This window comes from Dermacentor variabilis, unplaced genomic scaffold (genome assembly GCF_050947875.1).
Source record: "Dermacentor variabilis isolate Ectoservices unplaced genomic scaffold, ASM5094787v1 scaffold_12, whole genome shotgun sequence".
NCBI classification, from domain to species: Eukaryota; Metazoa; Arthropoda; class Arachnida; order Ixodida; family Ixodidae; genus Dermacentor; species Dermacentor variabilis.
The window spans coordinates 16,092,997-16,120,126 of record NW_027460280.1 but is presented as its reverse complement, the minus strand read 5'-3'; the positions used below and the strand labels follow the sequence as shown (position 1 = coordinate 16,120,126).

General features: G+C 46.0%; 1 protein-coding gene across 1 annotated transcript in view; it reads right to left on the bottom strand.

The window, feature by feature from the left end:
- Positions 1–12,328, bottom strand: part of LOC142565849 (neuropeptide Y receptor type 6) — a 175,683-nt gene extending 163,355 nt beyond the window's left edge. The window contains exon 1 of the mRNA XM_075676396.1: positions 12,286–12,328. The gene's annotated coding sequence lies outside the window, so the exon portion shown is untranslated. The remainder of the gene's footprint in view (positions 1–12,285) is intronic.
- Between the last annotated feature and the right edge of the window lie 14,802 nt (positions 12,329–27,130).

Here is a 27,130-nt window from a genome sequence, read left to right as displayed (position 1 = left end):
TCGGCTCGACGAAATAAAGCCCGTAAATTACCAATAACTTTGTTTTGCTTGCGCAATGCCAGACATCTTGAAAGTTTCTTAAAAGTAATCAAATACGGTTCTCGGTACTTTGTTTCTACCGCGGTATTTTGAAAATGTGGGTATTCGGTACTCTACTGAGTAAGGACAGGCCGCCATCGGAATCTGAACCTGGCAACATTTAACGCTAGAACATTATCTAGTGAGGCAAGTCTAGCAGTTCTATCGGAGGAATTAGAGGACAGTAAATGGGATATAATAGGGCTAGGTGAATTTAGGAGGACAAAACAAGCATATACAGTGTTAAAAAGCGGGCACGTCCTGTGCTACCGGGGCTTAGCGGAGAGACGAGAACTAGGAGTCGGATTCCTGATTAATAAGGTTATAGCTGGTAACATACAGGAATTCTATACCATTAACGAGAGGGTGGCAGATCTTGCTGTGAAACTTAAGAGGTACAAATTGTAGAGCGTACCGGTTTACACCCTACATCCAGTCATGATGACCAGGAAGTCGAAAGCTTCTATGAAAACGTGGAATCGGCGATCATCATCATCATCATCATCATCATCAGCCTGGTTACGCCCACTGCAGGGCAAAGGCCTCTCCCATACTTCTTCAACAACCCCGGTCATGTACTAATTGTGGCCATGCCGTCCCTGCAAACTTCTTAATCTCATCCGTCCACCTAACTTTCTGCCGCCCCCTGCTACGCTTCCCTTCCCTTGGGATCCAGTCCGTAACCCTTAATGACCATCGGTTATCTTCCCTCCTCATTACATGTCCTGCCCATGCCCATTTCTTTTTCTTGATTTCAACTAAGGTGTCATTAACTCGCGTTACTCACCTACGGGGCAGAAACCTGGAGGCTTACTAAAAGGGTTCTACTCAAATTGAGGACGACACAACGAGCTATGGAAAGAATGATAGGTGTAACGTTAAGGGATAAGAAAAGAGCAGATTGGGTGAGGGAACAAACGCGAGTTAATGACATCTTAGTTGGAATCGGCGATGGGTAAAGTCAAAACAAAATACACTATACTGATGGGCGACTTCAATGCCAGGGTAGGCAAGAAGCAGGCTGGAGAGAAGTCAGTGGGGGAATATGGCATAGGTTCTAGGAATAGCAGGGGAGAGTTATTAGTAGAGTTTGCATAACAGAATAATATGCGTATAATGAATACCTTCTTCCGCAAGCGGCATAGCCGAAAGTGGAGGTGGAGGAGCCCGAATGGTGAGGCTAGAAATGAAATAGACTTCATACTATGCACTAACCCTGGCATCGTACACGATGTGGACGTGCTCGGCAAGGTGCGCTGCAGTGACCAGAGGATAGCAGGATGCAGAATTAGCCTAGACTTGAGGAAGGAACGGAAGAAACTGGTACATAAGAAGCCGATCAATGAGTTAGCGGTAAGGGGGAAAATAGAGGAATTCCGGATCAAGCTGCAGAACAGGTATTCGCCTTTAACTCAGAAAGAGGACCTTGGTGTAGAACCAATGAACGACAATCTTATGGGCACCATTAAGGAGTGTGCAATAGAAGTCGGTCGTAACTCCGTTAGACAGGATACCAGCAAGCTATCATCATCATCATCGTCATCGTCATCATCAGCCTGGTTACGCCCACTGCAGAGCAAAGGCCTCTCTCATATTTCTCCAACAACCCCGGTCATGTACTAATTGTGGCCATGCCGTCCCTGCAAACTTCTTAATCTCATCCGCCCACCTAACTTTCTGCCGTCCCCTGCTACGCTTCCCTTCCCTTGGAATCCAGTCCGTAACCCTTAATGACCATCGGTTATCTTCCCTCCTCATTACATGTCCTGCCCATGCCCATTTCTTTTTCTTGATTTCAACTAAGATGTCATTAACTCGCGTTTGTACCCAATCTGCTCTTTTCTTATCCCTTAACGTTACACCTATCATTCTTCTTTCCATAGCTCGTTGCGTCGTCCTCAATTTGAGTAGAACCCTTTTCGTAAGCCTCCAGGTTTCTGCCCCGTAGGTGAGTACTGGTAAGACAAAGCTATTATACACTTTTCTCTTGAGGGATAATGGCAACCTCGTGTTCATGATCTGAGAATGCCTGCCAAACGCACCCCAGCCCATTCTTATTCTTCTGATTATTTCCGTCTCATGATCCGGATCCGCAGTCACTACCTGCCCTAAGTAGATGTATTCCCTTACCACTTCCAGTGCCTCGCTGCCTATTGTAAATTGCAGTTCTCTTCTGAGACTGTTAAACATTACTTTAGTTTTCTGCAGATTAATTTTTAGACACACCCTTCTCCTTTGTTTCTCCAGGTCGGTGAGCATGCATTGAAATTGGTCCCCTGAGTTACTAAGCAAGGCAATATCATCAGCGAATCGCAAGTTACTAAGGTATTCTCCATGAATTCTTATCCCCAATTCATCCCAGTCCAGGTCTCTGAATACCTCCTGTAAACACGCTGTGAATAGCATTGGAGAGATCGTATCTGCCTGCCTGACGCCTTTCTTTATTGGGATTTTGTTGCTTTCTTTATGGAGGACTACGGTGGCTGTGGAGCCGCTATAGATATCATTCAGTATTTTTACATACGGCTCGTCTACACCCTGATTCCGTAATGCCTCCATGACTGCTGAGGTTTCGACAGAATCAAATGCTTTCTCGTAATCAATGAAAGCTATATATAAGGGTTGGTTATATTCGCACATTTCTCTATCACCTGATTGATAGTGTGAATATGATCTATTGTTGAGTAGCCTTTACGTAATCCTGCCTGGTCCTTTGCTTGACAGAAGTCTAAGGTGTTCCTGATTCTATTTGCGATTACCTTAGTAAATACTTTGTACGCAACGGACAGTAAGTTGATCGGTCTATAATTTTTCAAGTCTTTGGCGTCCCCTTTCTTATGGATTAGTATAAAGTTAGCGTTTTTCCAAGATTCCGGTACGCTCGACGTTATGAGGCATTGCGTATACAGGGTGGCCAGTTTCTCTAGAACAATCTGCCCCCCATCTTTCAACAAATCTGCTGTTACCAGATCCTTGCCAGCTGCCTTCCCCCTTTGCATATCTCCCAAGGCTTTCTTTACTTCTTGCGGCATTACCTGTGGGATTTCCAATCCCTCTAGACTATTTTCTCTTCCATTATCGTCGTGGGTGCCACTGGTACTGTATAAATCTCTATAGAACTCCTCAGCTACTTGAACTATCTCATCCATATTAGTAAAGATATTGCCGGCTTTGTCTCTTAACGCATACATCTGATTCTTGCGAATTCTTAGTTTCTTCTTCACTGTTTTTAGGCTTCCTCCGTTCCTGAGAGCATGTTCAATTCTATGCATATTATACTTCCTTATGTCAGCTGTCTTACGCTTGTTGATTAACTTCGAAATTTCTGCCAGTTCTATTCTAGCTGTAAGGTTAGAGGCTTTCATACATTTGCGTTTCTTGATCAGATCTTTCGTCTCCTGCGATAGTTTACTGGTATCCTGTCTAACGGAGTTACCACCGACTTCCTTTGCACACTCCTTAATGATGCCCACAAGATTGTCGTTCATTGCTTCAACACTAAGGTCCTCTTCCTGAGTTAAAGCCGAATACCTGTTCTGTAGCTTGATCTGGAATTACTCTATTTTCGCTCTTACCGCTAACTCATTGATCGGCTTCTTATGTACCAGTTTCTTCCCTTCCCTTCTCATGTCTAGGCTAATTCGAGTTCTTACCATCCTGTGGTCACTGCAGCGCACCTTGCCGAGCACGTCCACATCTTGTATGATGCCAGGGTTAGCGCAGAGTATGAAGTCTATTTCATTTCTAGTCTCGCCGTTCGGGCTCCTTCAAGTCCACTTTCGGCTATCCCGCTTGCGGAAGAAGGTATTCATTATCCTCATGCTATTCTGTTCCGCAAACTCTACTAATAACTCCCTCCTGATATTCCTAGTGCCTATGCCATATTCCCCCACTGCCTTGTCTCCAGCCTGCTTCTTGCCTACCTTGGCATTGAAGTCGCCCATCAGTATAGTGTATTTAGTTTTCACTCTACCCATCGCCGATTCCACGTCTTCATAGAAGCTTTCGACTTCCTGGTCATCATGACTGGATGTAGGGGCGTAGACCTGTACAATCTTCATTTTGTACCTCTTATTAAGTTTCACAACAAGACCTGCCACCCTCTCGTTAATGCCATAGAATTCCTGTATGTTACCAGCTATATTCTTATTAATCAGGAATCCGACGCCTAGTTCTCTTCTCTCCGCTAAGCCCCGGTAGCACAGGACGTGCCCGCTTTTTAGCACTGTATATGCTTCTTTTGGGCTCCTAACTTCACTGAGCCCTATTATAACCGATTTACTGCCCTCTAATTCCACCAATAGCACTGCTAGACTCGCCTCACTAGATAACGTTCTAGCGTTAAACGTTGCCAGGTTCATATTCCAATGGCGGCCTGTCCGGGCCAGTGATTCTTAGCACCCTCTGCTGCGTCGCAGGTCTGACCGCCGCCGTGGTCAGTTGCTTCACAGCTGCTGGGGACTGAGGGCCGGGGTTTGATTGTGTTGTTCATATAGGAGGTTGTGGCCAAGTACTGCACCAGGGTGGCCAATCCTGCTCTGGTAAGGAGTGCGTTACCGGTTCTGGTCACCGGGATCAGGCCACACTCCAGGCCTGTTTATGCAATTTTATCAACACGCGGATTTTTTTTAATCCGGCGGAAAATTGCCGGCACCGGGATTCGAACCACGGACCTCTTGCACGCGAGGCGGGTGTTCTAGCTCTACGCCACCTGGCTTTTTTTTTCTGATCAAGAAACGCCAATGTATGAAGGCCACTAACCCTACAGCTACAATAGAACTGGCAGAACTATCGAAGTTAATCAACAAGCGTAAGACAGCTGACATAAGGAAGTATAATATGGAAAGACTTCAGCATGCTCTCAGGAACGGAGGAAGCCTAAAAGCCGTGAAGAAGAAACTAGGAATAGGCAAGTGTCAGATGTATGCGGTAAGAGACAAAGTCAGCAATATCATTAATATCATTACTAATATGGATGAGATAGTTCAAGTGGCTGAGGCGTTCTACAGAGATTTATACAGTACCAGTGGCACCCACGACGATAATGGCAGAGAGAATAGTCTAGAGGAATTCGAAATCCCACAGGTAACGCCGGAAGAAGCAAATAAAGCCTTTGGAGCTATGCAAAGTGGGAAGGAAGCTGGGGAGGATCAGTTAACAGCAGATTTGTTGAAGGAGGGTGGGCACATTGTTCTAGGAAAACTGGCCACCCTGCATACTCAATGCCTCATCACCTCGAGCGTACCGGGACCATGGAGGAACGCTAACATAATCCTAATCCATAAGAAAGGGGACGCAAAAACTTGAAAAATTATATACCGATCAGCTTACGGTCCGTTGCCTACAAAGTATTTACTAAGGTAACCGCAAATAGAATCAGGAACATGTTAGACTTGTGTCAACCAAAGGACCAGGCAGGATTTCGTAAAGGCTACTCAACAATAGACCATATTCACCCTTTCAATCAGGTGATACAGAAATGTGCGGAATATAACCAACCCTTATATATAGCTTTCATTGATTACGAGAAAGCGTTTGATTCAGTCGAAACCTCAGCAGTCATGGAGGCATTACGGAATCAGGGTGTAGACGAGCCGTATGTAAAAATACTGAAAGATATCTGTAGCGGCTCCACAGCCACCGTAGTCCTCCATAAAGAAGGCAACAAAATCCCAATAAGGAAAGGAGTCAGGCAGGGAGATACGATCTCTGCAATGCTATTCACAGCGTGCTTACAGGAGGTATTCAGAGACCTGGATTGGGAAGAATTGGGGATAAAAGTTAATGGAGAATACCTTAGTTACTTGCGATTCGCTGATGATATTGCCTTGCTTCGTAACTCAGGGGACCAATTGCAATGCATGCTTACTGACCTGGAGAGGCAAAGCAGAAGAGTGGGTCTAAAAATTAATCTGCAGAAAACTAAAGTAATGCTTAACAGTCTCGGAAGAGAACAGCAATTTACAATAGGCAGCGAGGCACTGGAAGTCGTAAGGGAATACATCTACTTAGGGCAGGTAGTGACGGCGGATCCGGATCATGAGACGGAAATAATCCGAAGAATTAGAATGGGCTGGGGTGCGTTTGGCAGGCATTCTCAGATCATGAACAGCAGGTTGCCATTATCCCTCAAGAGAAAAGTATATAGTAGCTGTGGCTTACCAGTATTCACGTACAGTGCAGCAACCTGGAGGCTTACGAAAAGGGTTCTACTTAAATTGAGGAGGACGCAACGAGCTATGGAAAGAAGAATGATGGGTGTAACGTTAAAGGATAAGAAAACCGATTGGGTGAGGGAACAAACGCGAGTTAATGAAATCTTAGTTGAAATCAAGAAAAGGAAATGGGCGTGGACAGGACATATAATGAGGAGGGAAGATAACCGATGGTCATTAAGGGTTACAGACTGGATTGCAAGGGAAGGGAAGCGTAGCAGGAGGCGGCAGAAAGTTAGGCGGGCGGATGAGATTAGAAGTTTGCAGGGACAACATGGCCTTAAGTAGTACATGACCGGAGTAGTTGGAGAAGTATGGGAGAGGCCTTTGCCCTGCAGTGGGCGTAACCATGTTGATGATTATGATGATCATGATTAGTAAGATGTTTGTCTAATATTAGGTATGTTATCAGAGATACTTTCTTGGGGGTAACTCGAAGATATCTGGAATACAGGATCATATGGGTCGGGCATCTTTTCAAATCAAGGAAGCGTACAGCAAAATTGTTTTGAGAACATGCAAACGAACGTAAATAGGCAGCTAGAGTGCACAAACATCTTTCTATGGAAAGCGTGGACGCGAAATTGAGGATTAGGTCAAGTTGGGGACCACAAATCAGGATGTCAAACTGAAACCGAACAGTAAACCGTAACCGATAGCGGTTACCGGTTCGGCAATAAATGGTTGAAGCGGAGCAGGCGGGACCGGATGCTGAATAGTTTGCACAACTCTTGGACCACCTACTTCTTCAATCGGCGCAACCTAAGAGCAGATTGTTACGGCTCACGTTGCCAGCGAGTCTGGGGATAGTATGTGCGGGTAACTACGGTCACCGCGGCAGCGATGCTTGCGCTTCTGAAGTCGGCCATGCCCGTTGAGCGCCGCGGCAGAAAATTGGTGCCCCTCGGCATCAACGCTTCTGGTGACAGTTGGGCCAACTTGCTACTAAAGCTGCATAAACACCGAGAGCGGAAAACGACGACGCCCTCGATATCACTGAGTTCAACTGCATGAATCATTGTAACTGCGGTCTCACAAAATCGATCACCTTCACAGGACGCGTTAACTGCGGCTGGCTGTGAGCGGCACGCAGAATCTGCTTTTGGTTACGTGCTATGGTTCAACGCACGTTTGGTGCTTAGCCAAGCAGAGTACAACCCTCTTCGAGTAGTAGAAATTATTCGTGGGGCACAATGTGCTTGATTTTGACTCCATTGTCCACCCTCAGGCAGCACAAAACTATACGTGTCACGTGCAGATGCGCAAGGAAGATCGACGCACGGTTCAGCACAGACCGTCCTTGTTCATCGTTCAGAAGCATCAATGTCCTCAGCTACTCATAAAGAAGCAGTAAACTGAGCGAAATGTAATATGGTCGGTTATTTCATTTCAAATTGTAATTTATGTTATAGAATGCAAATTCGCACTGCCTTCGGGGCAATAGATGAAGCCACAAGGTTCTCACCACCTTGTGACGCGAGTAGAGTCAACTAGAGTTAACGCTAGTGAATGTTGGCGATGACAGCAGCAAGACGACGGTAATCACGATTTTATTATTTGTACGAACGGTCGAATTGATGTGAACGAGCGGCATAGAAATAGATAAAAAGATAGATAAAAAAGGTAGAAACTGAATGCTCACTGACGGCAGCACGTGGTACCACTTGACGGACACAAATCGGTCACTTGACGGCGATGTAGCACAACCTGTAAGGCCACGCCTATTCATAGCCATTCGGAGGAGTGGCGTAGTGCAGCTACTCGCCTTGGCCGAGCCGTGCTGACGCTGCCATTGTGGTATTCGATGTAGCGTTGTCGTACTCGGAGACCATGTGCACAAGGAAAGAGCGGGCCTCGATATTCGATTAAGCGGGCTGGTAACGACGAGAGGGGCCGTGAAAGTCAGCTACCAGCATTGGAAGAAACGAGGCGGCCGCGCTTTGGCGCTCGGAAATCAGCGCTCGTGAGAAACGCGCTTTCCCAATCGCTGTTTGCACGGATGCAACCACCGACCTGTGTTCTGCTGCCGAGATGCCGGGATATTTTTACGCGTGGAACTTGGCTCAAGCGCAGATGGCACGCGAGAATCGGATTACGAAGCTCGTATGATGAAGCAGGAATGACGAACCAACGAACATCACGGCATCACAAGCAGGAGCATATAGTCATTGGCCCAATTTAGTAGACAAGTTGGTCCACTGGGTCGGCAAGCTGTTCTCGTGGTAATGCCATGCCGTGCATGCATGCGTGCATGTAATGACATTCATGGGAATGATATCATGGCTTGACGTAACGACCATGAAATTTATGCCAATCATTTCACGACATAAGTTGAAAATCGTGTCTGAAGGGTCCGCATAACTTTAGCGCAATCCCAAGCGAGCAGTGCACGCGCCATCATTGCCTTCACGGCCGTCGGTGAGTAAAATGGCGCCCAACAGGCGGCGCTACGGTTCTTTGCGCAAAACGCAAACGCCAGGCTATAGAGAGCCAAGACAGAGCGATGGATTCGCCGCTGCTGTTGGTCAAGTGGCAGGGACATCGGTGTGGAATTGTCCTCTGCGAGCTTCACTAGCCAGCAAAACCAGCGCAGCAGTACACGATAACGAAACTATGCAAACGCGCGACGGTAGGGGCCGCGCACAATCGAGCGCCGGTTCTCAAGGGTCACTCAGTTCTTCTAGAAATCCAATAGAACTGAACAAGGACCATTTTATTCCGTCTTATAATGCAATGATCTCTTTATTACGAGTGGTTTAGTACTAGTGGCATAATTATAAGGAGGAGTGCCTTACGTTATCGGGCTAGTACTTCAATGTGCCGGGGAAGTCTCAAATCGTGTCCCGCATTTACCTTAATCTCTCGATTACTTAAGTTCGCGATAACATTGACACGTTAGATGTTCTCGAGCATTACTCTATCACTTTAGCTTGACTAATGTTTGCCTTAGTATCCCTTTTAAGAAATGTGCGTCATATCGTTGAACCCTTTCTAGTCATCTCATTGATGACAAGCATGCCATGACGAGATTGTCATGAATCACACAAATTACATTACGTGATGGCGTCGTCATCATTTCTTTAACTGAATATGAGGATGTGTGGCGAAGCACGCATGGATTACATGACAAGAACGACATGAAATGGCATGCTAATGTATGTCTTGTCATCAATATCTTGCAATTTACTACATTCATGTCATGACACGCTTGTCATTCATGTGAAGACATTCATGTCATGTCATTTATGTCAAGTCGTGCTTGCATGTCCTTCATATCCACCATATACCGGGTTGAAGAAATGACCACGACAGCATCATGTCATTGACAGAATTCATATGATGACATACGTGCCATGACAAGCATGCGATGTCATTCATGGCATGAAATGACTTGCGTTTGTATGTCTTGCTATTCATGTCATGGCGCATATGACATGTTATAAAATCCATGTCATTCATGTTATGACAAGCATGTCATTAATGTAATGGCATTTATGTCATGTCATCTATGCCAAGTCACGCATGCATGTCATTTATATCCTGATATGCACGGTATTTCATTCAACTTGGGCCAAGCTTAAAATATATACAAATGCTGCGTAGCTAGACAGAACCAAGGTAACGTTGTTTGCCGTCGCTTGGAGATACTCGAAGTATTTTTTCATTCCGCCGAATTAGATCATCAGTCCTAATTACTTCATCAACTTCTCAATTAATATAACTAGAATAAACGTGTCAATTAGGATATTGTAGAGCAACTTGAGAACCTCCCAATACAGCTTCCTGTTCCTCAATACGTGCAACATAAAAGAGATTTAGGTGCAAGTTAAAGAACCCCAGGTGGGCAAAATTTCCGGAGTCCTCCACTACGGCGTGCCTCATAATCAGAAAGTGGTTTTGGCACGTAAAACCCCAAATATTATTATTATTGCAACATAAAAGTGTTTTTCTGAGCGTGAAAGTTGGCCGCGAATACGCGCAAAGTACCTCGAGCGGCCAATCGCGTGGCAATTTTGCGAGTATTTGCGGGCCTACATACATACATACGTACGTGCATGCATACATACATACATACATACATACATACATACATACATACATACATACATACATACATACATACATACATACATACATACATACATACATACATACATACATACATACATACATACATACATACATACATACATACATACATACATACATACATACATAAGTAGATAGATAGGATCAAAACGCCCGGCGTTCACAATCCCTTTAATAACGCGTAATTAGCTCAAATTTATCGTCCCCACTGCCAGCGGATACGAATCGTCGCCGCCTCACACCAAGGTAGCGCACCCTGGCCGCTCCCTGCGTTAAACACACGCGTGTGTTTAAATACACCGAATGGCCAGGACACAACCGTCCCCACTTGCTAACACACGCAGGCAATGGGTTCCACCGGCTGCAAAAGTAAACTTTCATTTATCCTTCCTCTTTTGAGGATTTTATCGAAAATAGTAATGTCGCAGCTCAATAAATCGGGAAATAAGCAAACGTTATTACCCCACATAAATTCCCCTCCGTCAGCACATGCTGGTTTGCCACTTCACTAAAAAATCACGCGCATCGGTGAGGAGCCACTGTGTGTGTGCGTGCACAGCACTTGCCTTTTATTTCAAAAAAAATATCTTAATATCGCCTGTCGCTTACAGTGCGGTTATTCAGGGGAAGGACATCACTTCCAGAGGCGGTCCAACTTGTATGACAAATCGTAATGTTCAGGTAGCTAAAGAAAATGTATCATTAATTAAGCATTTAATTATTGATTTCGGGCCAGGAGATGCAATCATATAAACGAAGCCGCTAATCATAATGTCATTTCCAGTTAGCGGAAATACCGGGATCACCATAAGACCGATAGTTGGGCTTATTGGTTGACAGTAGCCGTCTGAACGGCAGCCCAAAGCGCGAATAGAGGTCTCGAGGTTGCGGCCCTGTTTTACCGCTGTGATGCAGATATGCACTATCAACAGTTTCCAGCTATTCATCCCCAAATTAGATTAAAAGAAGCATCGACGTTCCAGTTAGTTTCGGCTCGATTAATGCGTTGGAAAGTTTTAGAAAACTGCCATCTGGATGGCTAGCGCGATTCGTGGCACATTTTGAAGAGGGATAAATCGAAATTCCTGCTATTATAACACTTCTGTTAGAGATCATGACTACCTCGCTTATTGTACAATCACATGCGGCCCAAAATAAAAGATCAAATCGGTAACGAAGTGAGATTTGTCGTATGTTCTTGTCTATTTGCGATCACGTATTTGCTTTCTGAACATTGAATTTTGTCGTGCCCAAGTAACGTCCACCTCTCCACTTGAAGAGGCATATATGTCACAGTAGGTTTTTCAAAGTATCTGCTCGAAACGAAAAGCACAAGTGTAGATCATGAAGACGAGGACCGCGGTAGGGACACACATCGCGTATACAGTGCCACTCTTAATGATATTCTGCTGAAAGGATTATCTTCATTGCGTGAGATTTATTGCAATATGGATTCCACCGAAAACCATGAGTTGAAACATCTCGAACAACGGTGTTCAAGTCCCACAAGACCGACAAGCTCCTGTCAGCAATCCTTACAAACACCACTTGAGCAAAGTAAGACTGAGATGCTGCCTCGTCACATGATGATTTGGTGCCGACATAATAGCACCCGGGTGTATTTCGACGTAAAGGTTTCAAGAAGTTCAAATAGGGCGCAAGAGCCCTGTTCTAGCATAGGCAGGAATGCGCAGCTTTAAGCGGGGATTTGTATTCTTGCCCGCCCATCAAACAAGGCTTCGGAACAGTGCGGGCATTGACTTGATTTTTGTAACTGCAAAATCGCTGTATGGAGATGGGTTCTAAGCATTACATGCTACATCGAGCACTAGAGGGGTCAGGAGAACGGCGTCGCACAAGTCGGAACCGAAGCGCACGCCGTCGAAAGACTGCCGCCACTCACGTTTGCTGCGCTCAGCCCGAGGCCCCTGGCCGGTCATCCGAGAGTGCCGGAGCCGGCGCGATCGATTCCCACAACGCCGCGCGCGCGCATGCGCAGTCGACCCCCACCCTCCTCCTCCACTGCAGCCGCGGTACTTCTCGGCAGCGGGTTCTTCGGCGAGCATTTGCATCGGGACATCGCTCTTCCTTCAAGTTACGCTATTCTCACCTTTTTCTGCCAAGCAATAACAGAATTTTAACACCTCGTTAATTAGACTAAATTCTAGAGTTTTACGTGCTGAAACCTCGATCAGTTTATGAGGCACTCCGTAGTGGGGGACTCCGAATTAATTTCGACCACCTGAATTTCTTTAACCTGCACCCAATGCAAGGTACACCGGCGTTCTTGCACTTCGCCACTATTGAAAATGCCCTCGCCACGGGTTGGATTTGTCCCCGCGACCTCGTGCTTAGGAACACCAAAGCCACTAAGCAACGACGGCGGGTGAACGCTACGTAAAAGACGCCAACATGTTTGTTACTGCGGTTAATAACAACTTGGCCAGTTTCTGTCCGTTCAAATCTAACTGCAATATTTTGAATGCTCTCGAGCATGCAATATTTTTATATTGCTATGGATCTCTGATAGCGTTGGCGTGGTTCAGTTTAGTGTGTATTAAGTGGCGAGTCTTAAATTCCGGCGAAACTGTCTTACATGAAATTACCAAGACAAATACACGAGGTTGATGCCGAGATATCGAAAGCTTCCCGAGAAAGAACGTCAGCGGTATTAATGGTGTACGCCTGCTGGGATGGTCTGCAATTTAGTGAAACGTGCGCCGCTTTTCTTTTTCTCTTTTTTTTTACATTCAAGCACATTAAGGTTGTTTTTTTCACACACCGGGATTGGATCAAGTTTAAGTCAGACTTTAATGTGGTAAAGAACGCAGTCGTCTGCTACTAGGATGATATATTGCATGGAAGAAGGTAAGCCATTTACGTAAATCGAAAAAAAAAGGAAAAGGCCCTGGACCGTTTTCTCTGATACACCTGGAAGAACTGGAGACCGAGGAGAGGAATAATTATTTGCAAAAAGAAATCGTTGGCAAATTGAAAAGCTTTTGTCCTGTCAAGAAAAATAACCTTTAAATTTACACGGGAAAGTTTCAAGACGAGAAATTTGAAACAGGCTATCATAATGTCACGTCGTAGTGACGGTAAAGAACACGGTAGCGATGAACTGGGCTTCACAAAATAAGACTCTTTATTGGGCGAACCTGGGTCTAGCAAAACAACTGGCACCCAAAGCACAACGATAGCGACGACCACAGTCGGCGATCGTCGCAATCTGGCGGTTAAGAGCGTCGGCGTTTACGCATGACTCGTTCAACGTTCGAGCGTAATCGTTGGTGCTCGCGTGCCTTCCAGAAACTACTACAAATTTCGGGTCGCGCATACAGTTTTATTGCACAAAGCCCGGCGAGAGCATAGAAAACAAATGTAATCAATGACAGCATTCCAGTAAGTTCCAAATCGTGCAGGCGCGTCTTACGCTCAGCGAGAACATTAAGTTGTTAGCGGGTGAAATGCAGTCCCCGGAAAAAGGACAAGTAAACGTGTCGATGTCCCGTGTTATAGAAAGCATCCTCCCGGTGCTGCAAACACGAGAGTAAAAATAAAATCCCACGTAGTAAATAAAAATAATAAACAAAGAAACAATGTTTGAGACTTGGTTATCGCTGGAAGAAAAGCTTATGACGTACAACACGAACTACTTCAGGTCGCGAGATTGCGTAATGCCGTCTGGCACTGCCTCATAGTCCGCAGCTCCAATAAGTCGGATGATCTTGTAGGGTCCGAAATAGCGTCGCAAAAGTTTCTCATTGAATCTTCGTCGGCGAAACGGGGTCCAAACCCAAACAGAGTCAGCGGGCTGGTATTGCACGAACCGTCGTTGAAGATTGAAGTGCCGGCTCTCCTTCCTTGCTGGTTTTTGATGCACAGACTGGCAAGTTGTCGTGCTTCTAAGGCGCGCTGCAGAAAGGCGTCGAGATTCTTTTCGTCGGGGCCGCGCGGCATCATGGCGTTGAGAGTCGTCTTAGGGTTCCTGTCGTAAATCAGCTCGAACGGCGTGATCTACGTTGTTGCTTGCACAGCCGTGTTGTAAGTGAACGTTACGTACAGAAAGAGAGCATCTCACGCCTTGTGGTCGACGTTGACGTAGTACATTGCTAACGTGTCGGCGAGGGCCTTCTTCAGGTGTTCCGTTAGACCATTCGTCTACGGGTAGTAGGCGGTTGTCCTCCCGTAACTTCTCGTCTGGCAATACTACAGGATGGCATTAATGAGCACTTCTAGCACACCATGACAGTGCAGGATGTGCTCGACTAGGAATTTCGCTACGCTTAAGTACCGTATGCCATAGGGGTCTAGTGGAAATTCTTTCTTTACTGTTCTCTGTAACACATCCCATAAAAAAAAACCTTCCCAACAGTGCCAGAAAACATGATCTATTGTCTCTGGCTACTTGCAAATTAAACAGTGTGATCCCCCACAGTGAAAGATTTTCCTTTCCCTCCAAGAACTTTTTAACTGGTATTGTTACGGTGTGTAACCCAAAGCATAGATAATGAGGATGGAGTATCTTTTGATTCAATTATGCAGCCACTGTATCTGGTGGTCCAGAATATCACGTTGATAAGGAGGCGCCGCCTGCACGTATTCATTTTCAGGAGAGCATGCACTGGTCGGTCGCAACCCATAAAGCGTCGGCGGAACCTCCCGAGTGGCTCTCAAGAGTAGAGCCGCTGGTGTCTTGTGCACGAAACCAGCACGATGCTGGTTGAATACTTCACTGAATTTACATTGTACTTTGTGTGTCCTCATTGTGATTGTTGTTTTGGTGAGATCATCATCATCACCATCATCATCATCATAACCCTCTTTTTTTGTCCACTGCAGGGTGAAGGCCTCTCCCTCGAATCTCCAATTGCCCCTGTCTGCGCCAACCGATTCCAACTAGCAAACCGCGAATTTCCTAATTTCATCCCTCCCCCTAGTCTTCTGCCGTCCTCGACTGCGTTGCCTTTCTCTTGGTACACATTCTGTAACCCTAATGTTCCAACGTTTATCTAACCGGCGCATTGCATGAGCTGCCCAGCTACTTTTTTTTTCTTAATATCAATTAGAATATAGGCTATACCCGTTTGCTCTCTGATCCAAACCGCTCTCTTTCTGTCTCTTAACGTTCATCATCATCATCATCATCATCATCATCATCATCAGCCTGGTTACGCCCACTGCAGGCCAAAGGCCTCTCCCATACTTCTCCAACAACCCCGGTCATGTACTATTTGTGGCCATGTCGTCCCTGCAAGCTTCTTAATCTCATTCGCCCACTTAACTTTCGGCCGCCCCCTGCTACGCTTCCGTTCCCTTGGAATCCAGTCCGTAACCCTTAATGACCATCGGTTATCTTCCCTCCTCATTACATGCCCTGCCCAGGCCCATTTCTTTTTTTTTTATTTCAACTAAGATGTCATTAACTCGCGTTTGTTCCCTCCCACAATCTGCTCTTTTCGTATCTCTTAACGTAACACCTGTCATTCTTCTTTGCATAGCTCGTTTCGTCGTCCTCAATTTAAGTAGTACCGTTTTCGAAAGCCTCCAGGTTTCTGTCCCCGAGGTGAGTACTGGTAAGACACAGCTATTATACACTTTTGTCTTGAGGGATAATGGCAACCTGCTGTTCATGATCTGAGAATGCCTGCCAAACGCACCCCAGCCCAATCTTATCCTTCTGATTATTTCCGTCTCGTGATCCGGATCCGCCGCCACTACCTGCCCTAAGTAGATGTATTCCCTTACCACTTCCAGTGCCTCGTTACCTATTGTAAATTGCTGTTCTCTTCCGAGACTGTTAAACACTACTTTAGTTTTCTGCAGATTATTTTTAGACCCACTCTTCTGCTTTGCCTCTCCAGGTCAGTGAGCATTCATTGCAATTGGCCCCCTGAGTCACAAAGCAAGGCAATATCATCAGCGAATCGCAAGTTACTAAGGTATTCTCCATTAACTTTTATCCCCATTTCTTCCCAATGCAGGTCTCTGAATACCGCCTGTATACACGCTGTGAATAGCATTGGAGAGATCGTATCTCCCTTCCTGACGCCTTTCTTCAATGGGATTTTTTTGCTTTCTTTATGGACGACTGCGGTGGCTGTGGAGCCGCTATAGATATATTTCACTATTTTTACATACGGCTCGTCTACACCATGATTCCGTAATGGCTCCATGACTACTGAGGTTTCGACAGAATCAAACGCTTTCTCGTAATCAATGAAAGCTGTATATAAGGGTTGGTTATATTCTGCACATTTCTCTATCACCTGATTGATAGTATGAATATCGTCTATTGTTGAGTAGACTTTACGGAATACTGCCTGGTCCTTTGCTTGATAGAAGTCAAAGGTGTTCCTGATTCTATTTGCGATTACCTTAGTAAATACTTTGTAGGCAACGGACAGCAAGCTGACCAGTCTATAATTTTTCCAGTCTTTGGCGTCCCCTCTCTTATGGATTAGGATTATGTTAGCGTTCTTCCAAGATTCCGGTACGCTCGAGGTCATGAGGCATTGCGTATACAGGGTGGCCAGTTTCTGTAGAACAATCTGCCCACCATCCTTCACCGAATGTGCTGTTACTTGATCCTGCCCAGCTGCCTTCCCCCTTTGCATTGCTCCCAAGGCTTTCTTTACTTCTTCCGGCGTTACCTGAGGGATTTCGAATTCCTCTAGACTATTCTCTCTTCCATTATCGTCGTGGGTGCCACTGGTACTGTATAAATCTCTATAGAACTCCTCAGCCACTTGAACTACCTCATCCATATTAGTAATGATATTGCCGGCTTTGTCTCTTAACGCATACATCTGATTCTTCCCAATTCCTACTTTCTTCTTGAATGCTTTTAGACTTCCTCCGTTCCTGAGAGCATGTTCAATTCTATCCATATTATACTTCCTTATGTTAGCTGTCTTGCGCTTGTTGATTAACTTCGAAAGTTCTGCGAGTTCTATTGTAGCTGTAAGGTTAGAGGCTTTCATACATTTGCGTTTCTTGATGAGATCTTTCGCCTCCTGCGATAGCTTACTGGTATCCTGTCTAACGGAGTTACCACCGACTTCTGTTGCACACTCCTTAATGATGCCCACAAGATTGTCGTTCATTGCTTCAACACTAAGGTCCTCTTCCTGAGTTAAAGCCGAATACCTGTTCTCTAGGTTGATCCTTAATTCCTCTATTACCCCTCTAACCGCTAGCTCATTGATCGGCTTCTTATGTACCAGGTTCTTCCGTTCCCTCCTCAGGTCTATGCTAATTCGAGTTCTTACCATCCTATGGTCACTGCAGCGCACCTTGCTGAGCACGTCCAAATCTTGTATGATGCCAGGGTTAGCGCAGAGTATGAACTCTATTTCATTTCTAGTCTCGCCGTTCGGGCTCCTCCACGTCCACTTTTGCCTATCCCGCTTGCGGAAGAAGGTATTCATTATCCGCATATTATTCTGTTCCGCAAGCTCTACTAATAACTCTCCCCTGATATTCCTAGTGCTTATGTCATATTCCCCCATTGCCTTGTCTCCAGCCTGCTTCTTGCCTACCTTGACCTTGGAGTTGCCCATCAGCATGGTGTATTTTGTTTTCACTATACCCATCGCCGATTCCACGTTTTCATAGAAGCTTTCGACTTCCTGGTCATCATGACTGGATGTAGGGGCGTAGACCTGTACAACCTTCATTTTGTACCTCTTATTAAGTTTCACAACAAGACCTGCCACCCTCTCGTTAATGCTATAGAATTCCTGTATGTTACCAGCTATATTCTTATTAATCAGGAACCCGACTCCTAGTTCTTGTCTCTCCGCTAAGCCCCGGTAGCACAAGGCGTGCCTGCTTTTTAGCACTGTATATGCTTCTTTTGGCCTCCTAACTTCACTCAGCCCTATTATATCCCATTTACTGGCCATTAATTCGTCAAATAGCACTGCTAGACTTACCTCACTAGATAACGTTCTAGCGTTAAACGTTGCCAGGTTCATATTCCAATGACGGCCTGTCCGGAGCTAGGGATTCTTAGCACCCTCTGCTGCGTCGCTGGTCTGACCGCCGCCGTGATCAGTTGCTTCGCAGCTGCTGGGGACTGAGGGCCGGGGTTTGAATGTTGTGTTCATATAGGAGGTTATGCCTAGCAATCTTCGTTCCATCGTTCTTTGCGCGGTCCTTAACTTGTTCTCAAGTTTCTATGTCAGTCTCCACGACTCTGCCCCATATGACAGCACTGGTAAAAGACATTGATTGTACACTTTCCTTTTCAATGATAATGGTAAGCTTCCAGTCAGGAGCTGACAATGTCTGCTGTATGTGATCCAACCCCTTTCATGCTTCTATGAATTTCCCTCTCATGATCATGGTTCCCAGTCATTAATTGACCTAGGTAAACGTACTCCTTCACAGACTCTAGAAGCTGAGTGGCGATCTGAACTCTTGTTCCTTTGCCCGGTTATTCATCATTATTTTTGTCTTCTCCTTATTAATCTTCAACTCCACTCTTACACTTTCTCTGTTAAGGTCCTCAATCATTTGTTGTAAATTGTCAGCATTTTTGCTGACTAGAACAATGTAATCGGCAAACCGAAGGCGGCTGAGATATTCGCCATCGACCCTTACTCCTCAGCCTTCCCAGTTTAATAGCTTCAGTATTTCTTCCAAGCACGCAGTGAATAGCACTGGAGAGATTGTGTCTCCCTGTCTCACCCCTTTCTTTATAAGTATCTTCCTACTTTTATTGTGTTGGATTAATGTAGCTGTAGGTCCTCTGCAGATATTTTCCAAGGTATTCACTTAAGCGTTGTGTACTCCTTAATTACGTAATGCCTCTATGAGTGCTTCTATGTCTACTCAATCAAATGCCTTTTTGTTATCTATGAAAGCCACATAGAGAGGTTTATTGTACTCTGCGAACTTCTCGAAAACCTTATTAATGACATGAATGTCACCCATTCTAGAGTATCCCTTCCTGATGCCAGCCAGTTCCCTTGGTTGACTGAAGTCCAGTGTTGCCCTTATTCTGCTGGAGGCTACCTTGGTAAATATTTTATACAATACTGGGAGCAAGCTATTGTTCCTATAATTTTTCAATTCTTGAACATCTCTCTTCTTTGGATTAGTATAATGTTTGCATTCTTCCAGTTTTCTGGGACCCTTCCAGTCACTTCGTATGAAGAGCCGCCAGTTTTTCCAAGCATTATGTCTCCTCCATCTTTGATTAAATCGACTACCCGTCGTGGTTGCTCAGTGGCTATGGTGTTGGGCTGCTGAGCACGAGGTCGCGGGATCGAATCCCGGCCACGGCGGCCGCATTTCGATGGGGGCGAAATGCAAAAACACCCGTGTGCTTAGATTTAGGTGCACGTTAAAGAAACCCAGGTGGTCAAAATTTCCGGAGTCCTCCACTACGGCGTGCCTCATAATCAGAAAGTGGTTTTGGCACGTAAAACCCCAAATATTATTATTATTAAATTGACTATTATTCCATCTTCACCTGCCGCTCTTCCTCTTTTCATGTCTTGCAAGGCCCTTCTGACCTCGTCGCCAGTTATGGGAGGAGTTTCTGTATCCTCTTCATTACTGTTTCTAATGGAGGTATCCTGACTCCTCTGGGTACTGTGCAGGTTAGTATATAATTATTCCGCTTCTTTTACTATACCTTCGAGATTGCTGATGATATTACCCTGCTTATCTTTCAGTGCATAGATCTTGGTTTGTCCTATGCCAAGTTTCTTTCTCACTGACTTCAATCTGGGTCCATTTTACGGCTTCTTCACTCTTTCTCACGTTATAGTTTCGAATATCATTTATTTTTCACTGAACTTTCACTTATATCACTTATCTAGGCTGAAGCCAGCGTAGTTACAGTTTCATTCATTATCTCTATGTCATCTTGATCTGGTACTGGTGCCGAGATGGTTCATCAGGTTCTGCTGCCGAGATGCGGTCGAAACGCTCACATCATCGCTCTTTCTTCAGTTGTTTCAGATCGTTGTAGCAGCGTCCGGCACTGGTTTCGTTTCAAGACAGCTGGGAAGATGTGGCGACGTCTACAACGCATGCCAAAATGGAAACATAGCGACTGCGTGGCCTGGTCTGCATGAATTGATGGGGCGTCAACAGCAGCAATAGGTGGTTGCGCACACGTGCACAACTACCGAAAACAGCGACTTCCCCGGAGGGCAGTGCCCGGTTGTAATCACTGACTGGTGGTTATGGCCATATCTGCATGCATCTTCAGTACCCAGCGTAATAGCAGTTGTCACTATCGGTCACCGAGGGCGCTCGCTATTAGATGAAAGACTATTTAAACGCCTGCTACAGACAAGGCTTTCGGGTTCCGATTCCGAAATGCGGTCGAAAAACTCACATCTGATCTTTCTTCAGGCTGGTCTCTTTTACCGTTATAAGCCAGCTAGCATGCATGAAAACTCGGTACCGGAGCCCACCTTGTCGTTACAGCGGTTTGTGCTTGTTCGTGCCGGTATCTCTCTCTGTGCTGGTGCAATATATTTTTTGTTTAGAATAAGATTACGATTAGCTGGTGACGTCGAAGAGAACCCTGGCCCAATGTCGGAAAAGCAAGAGCGTGAACTAATGGAAGCAATACGTTCGTTACCAAAGATATTGGCAGGTCAAGACAAAATAATTAAACAGTTAGAACACTGCGAACTGCGCACAATCAAATCGAAGACAAAGTTGTGAATCTAACGTCAAAAGTTGCCAGATTAGCTGAGGATTTATCCGTTTTGTCTGCGCTTGGGGACAGAGAAGAAGTGCAGGCGCAAAATGACCAGCTCTCAAAAGCTATGCAAAACGTATTCATCAATCAGGATGAACTCGGAAATCGTTCACGTAGGAAAAATTTACTGTTTTTCGACATAGATGATGAGAACGAGACGGAAACATGGGATCAATCAGAACGCAAGGTTATCTCTGTCTGCTCGGTCAAACTGGCTATTACTGTTGAACCGTCAACAATTGAGAGAGATCACAGGATGGGGAAGTATAATAACGATAAACCAATGCCCATTATTGTGAAGTTTGAACTATTTAAGGACAAACAGCATCTTCTTTCTACGGCTTCGAAACTGAAGGGCAGTAGAATATCGCTAAGTGAGGACTGCTCCCAGTAGATTCGGCGATGTCGAAGCAAACTGATTGCATATGCGCGGGAACAGAACTCTGGAGCTAGATATAAGCTGAAGTACAACAAGATGACTTATGAGGTCAAAACATATTTACGATGGTACAACAGATTCCATGCGGGAGTATATTCAGTAGCAAACAAAGCGTGAGCGGCCGCGGCTCGGAAGAGACACGGCGGATCGCCTGTCCGTCATCGTTATCAATTGTAGGAGCCTGAAGAATAAAACAGGCGTATTCTCTAGGCTACTGCACATTTCACAACCTGATATTGTCATCGGGACAGAATCGTTGCTCGACCCTGGCATATCGGATTGTGAAGCGTTTCCATCCGAATACATAACTTATCGAAAAGACCGTAATCACCAGGGTGGAGGTGTGTTCATTCTTGTACATGACAGAATAAGAAGTGTACCGTTATACTGTGATGTTTCTCCAGAATGTATTTGGCGCAGAATATTGGTTTTTGTTGGTAACAGCCTTGTGGTGGGATCGTTTTACACGCCACCATCTTTAACAAGCATAGAACCATTTCACAGCCTTGCACAGTCACTCTCGGTTTTATCATCGGAAACTATTCTACTTGGGGGCGATTTTAACACGCCTGAAGTTGTATGGCATGACCGCTATCCTGTAGCGACGAGTGCCTCGGCACTTCGCTCGGCCTTCATTGAACTAACACGGAACAATGAACTTGCTCAGTTTGTAAATTTCACAACGTTTTACGGTTCAGCTAAGGACAGTACGTTGGACTTGTTGTTTAGCAACAATGATGATTTAGTTGAAGCAGTTACGGCAGCACCAGGAATAAGTGATCATGAGGTCATAAATGCAACAATAGTGTGCAAGAAGTTACAGGTTAGCAAGAATTGCCCGAGAAATATTTTTATGTAAGAACAGGGAAATTATAATGCCATAGATGAAGAGTTAAACTTATTACTGCCCGTATTGCTGGCATACAGCAGCCAGTACAGCATAGAAAGCTTATGGACTCTGTTCAGAGACAAAATCCTGACTTTGGCCGCTAAATACATTCCCTCAAGAGTGGTATCATCTAGACGTCGAATGGATAAACCTTGGATTAACAAAAAACTGCGTCTGTCAATAAGAAAGGAGGCCGGAGTATACAAGGCATTCAAGATAGCACCAAGTTAGAACTTATATGGCAAGCTTAGAACTCTAACTAAAAACTTGAAACAAGAATTAAAGGCAGCAAAAAGAACATACTTATCATCGCTAGCTGATAAATTAAGATGTAATCCTGAGAAGTTATGGCCATATGTCAAAAGTAACCGAAAAGACAGTGTTGGTGTTCCGGCTCTCCGGCATGAAAGTTATATGTTAACTGATGACACAAAAAAAGCTGACTGCTTTAACGAATATTTTGACTCCCTCCCACAGCATGTCGTCATACTCCGATACCTGAATTTCACGAACAATTACCTCAAATGCATGACATCGTTTTAAATGACGCTGGAATTAGGGCTCTGTTGTGCAACATTAATCCTCATTCTGCTCATGGTCCGGATGGTATATCAAATCACGTCTTGAAGCGCTGTTCCCACAGTATTGCTCCTATCTTGGTTCAATTATTTACGAAGTCAATAAATTCTTAATATTACCTAGTGACTGGAAAATGGCCAATCTAACTCCTATATTTAAAAGTGATTGTCGTGATTTGGCAAGCAATTACAGACCGGTGTCATTGACATCTGTTTGTTGTAAAACGCTAGAACATGTTATTTACTTTGGTCTTATTAAGCATCTTGATGACCATGATTTTTTTATACAGACCCAGCATGGATTTCGCATATCCTGTACCACTCAACTTACTGAATTCATACATGACGTTGCATTCGGCTTTAACAATAGTATACAGATAGATGCTATTTTTATTGATATTAAAAAGGCGTTTGATGTAGTCCCGCATAACTTACTTTTGCACAAACTGTCATTTCTTGGCCTCCTCGATTCCCTTTACGGTTGGCTTAAAGATAGTTTGTATAAACGGAAGTAAAAAATGCTTCTGAACGGTGCGATGTCGAGAACGGTTAATGTTTCATCAGGTGTGCCTGAAGGGTCGGTCTTGGGCCGTTGCTGTTACTCATATTTATCGATGATTAAATGAAGGCTGCGTTTCAAATATCAGACTGTACGCGGATGATTGCGTTCTGTACCATCCTGTGTCATGTGCCGAACATACGAGTGTATTTTAGTTTCATCTCGAAAAAAATTTTTCCTGGTATGCTAATTGGAAAATGGATTTGAACGTAGCAAAGTGTTATCATGTTAAATTTACGAACAAAAAGAAAAAGGCGCCTAGTTCATACTCATTAAATAATGTTTTAGTGCAATGCGTTGACGAAGTCAAATACCTGAGCGTCACTTTAACTGCGGCATTAGACTGGACATCCCACACTGACATAATAAGCGATAAAGCGTGCCGCCTTCTGCACCTTTTCCAGAGGAACTTCAAGTATGCGCCCAAAGCTTTGAAGGAAGCTTTGTACCTTACAAATATTAGGCCGGTGTTAGAATACGCTTGCGCAGCATGGGACCCCTTGACAAAAGTTCTTGAAGTTAGAGCGTGTTCAGAAAAGGGCTGCAACATTCGTCACGTGCATCTACGACTACAAAATTAGAGCTTCGCCAATCAGGGAAAATCTGGAGTGGCAGTTGCTGTCCACAAGCAGAAAAATAATCAGGTTAAAGCTTTTACACAACATTAACAGCGGTAACACAGGAATCGATAAGAACATATATTTAAGGTCACCTCATTATAAGTCTAAGAGACGCGACAATTCCAAGAAAATAAAGGCCTACCAAAGTCGTATTAATGTATTTACGTTTTCATTCTTTCCACGAACGATTGCAGAATGGAATTTGCTACCGGATGAGGTACTGTCTGCACCCAATTTTTCATCTGCCATAGAGAACTTTACATGAATCTGTTTTAGACAAAATTTCCAGTGTGTCGTTTTATGCAATGTGTAACAAATTTTATAATCGCATGTTGTTAGCATTTAACGTGTTGTCTTTCTCGGCTAATTATGATGATTGTATTTTAATACCATAGCCGATATGATGCCGTTTTTCGCGAAGTTCAATCTTTGACCTTTATGTTTCTAATTAACCCCCTACTATAATGCTCAACTTGGGCGCTGTAGGTATTTGTAATAAATAAATAAAGCAAAATAAACAAATAAAATTTGTTTGCAAGTACCAGCCTGAATTGTCACGATCCACCCCGGGTCGTGAACAAGGGAGGGCTTGTGGCACCCTCCATTGGATGGATGCTCCACAGCGTGGTGGTGCTGAACGATGACTGACCGCCGAGCAGCCGTGCTCGTCGGTGTTTATTGCGCTGCGGTGACCAATGTTGCCTGCCGAGCTTAGCAGGCCACCGAGCCTGGCGGTGAACGAACATTATGCTTGAGGGGGCGTCACATGCTTGCTACACCCCCTTACCCCCAGTTTGTTAAATAAAAAACAAACGTCTATCTTCAAAATATGAGGCTCTGCCTCCACCCTTGCTGGGTCGACGGTGCCTGCTATCCTGGCGAGTAACGGTCCGGTGGCCTCCACCGTCAAGCACTCCGTCTGGGCACCGGTGTTGATGGGAACGGGTGTGGCAACGCCGGGTGCTGCCTGAGCCAGCCTCGCTCCATCCGGAGGGTCCGTAGTGGTCGGCCTCGTGACTGGTGCTGGCCTCGACACCGGTCCCAACGGGTGCCGCACCACTGGCAATCATTACCGCCTCCGAGGTGGGTGGTGCTTCACTGGAGGCGACTGGTGCTGCCGCTAGTCCTCCGGCGGGCTGGAACTCAGTGGCAGTCGAGGGTGCTGGCCAGGTCCCGAGGCGAGGCCTGACATGGTCGGCGTGTCTGTGCCACATGACCCCGTCTGGCATTCGGACGAGCAGCGATGAGGCGCTGGCAGGAGACACCACCTGTCCGGTAGACCAGGGTGGGCCAGGACGGAAGTTCCTGGCAATAACTGGAGCTCCAGACTCTGGCAAAGGCCCGGGACAGCACCCTTGGTCAGCAGCTAGCTTCTGCTTCAGATGCTTCAAAAGCACTGTGGATTGGAGGTCCGGATGCAAGACGTCCACGGGTGTTTTGACCATCCGACCCACCAGGAGCTCACAGGGGCCACGGCCAGTGACATCGTGGGGCGTGTTCCGGTACTGAAATAGTATCAGGGCAATCTGCGTCCGGAAATCCCCAGTCTGTCTCTTCTTGAGCTTGTGTTTGATGGTTTGCACCACCCGCTCGGCTGCGCCATTTGAAGCAGGGTGGGACGGCGGAACCATCATCCGGCGGATTCCGTTATTCGTCAGCCAGGCCAGGTACTCAGTGCTGGCGAAAGCAGGACCATTGTCGGGCACGACGACATCCAGCAAACCCTGGCCGGCGAAGACCTCTCGAAGCGCTGCAATGGTCGCGCCTGCTGATGGAGTGGTGACAGTTAGAACCTCCACCCACTTCGAAAAAGCGCCCACCACCACCAGGAAGTAATGGCCCTTGAAGGGTCCCCCGAAATGCACATGTAGGCGGGAGCAGGGTCTCTGTGGGAACGGCCAGGGGGTGATTTCCACACGACGCGAGGCTCGCTGATTCTCCTGGCAGATTTGGCAGCTCTGCACCAAGTGAGCGATGTTCTGGTCCAGGCCAGGCCACCAAACATGAGACCGGGCCGCCATCTTGGTCTTTTCTATCCCTGGATGACCCGCGTGCAGCAACTGCAGAACTCTGGACCGAAGACATTGTGGGATCACCACCCTCGAACCCCACAGTAGGCAGCCCTCCTGCAAGCTCAGCTCAGTGGCCTGTTGGCTATAGGCCTGCTGCACCAATTCCTCTCCGCGGGACACCGCTTTGCCTACCTGAGAAAGGAAAGGGTTCCTGCTGCTCGCTTGAGATACCGCAGATCTGGAGAGCACCTCCGGGCACGCGTGTTCTAGCATGAACACTTCAGCAGGTTCTGGAACAGCATCAGACACCTCTGGCAGGGGCAGGCGGCTCAGGGCATCAGCAGGTCCCAGGTCCTTTCCGGGACGGTAAACCAGCTGGTGAATGTAAGCTGCCAGTCTCAAGGCCCAGCGTACCACTCGAGGTAATGCCTGCACAGGAACTGCATTGTCAGGCCCCAGCAGCCCCAACAACGGCTTGTGGTCCATGACCGCCTCGAACTTCCGGCCCCACAGGTACTGGTGGAAGCGGTCGACACCGAGCATGAGGACCAAACCTTCCTTGTCCAGCTGGCTGTAACGTTGCTCCGCAGCATGAAGCCGTCGAGAAGCAAACGACACAGGGCGTTCCTGGCCATCTTTGGCCCGGTGTGCGAGGACGGCTCCCACACCGTATGGCGACGCATCTACGGTAAGGACAACATGCTTAGCAGGATCGAAGTGCACCAGCACTGGAGTCTTGGTGATTAGCTCCTTGCTGCGCTAGAAGGCCTGGTCCTGCTCCTTCTTCCAGACCCATTGTTGACCATTTCGAAGCAGAAGATGGAGCTGCTGTAGATGCTGCGACAGGTTCGGCAGAAAACTCCTGTAGAAGTTGATGAGGCCCAGGTAGCTCTGAAGCTCCCTCTTGTTCTGGGGCTTAGGT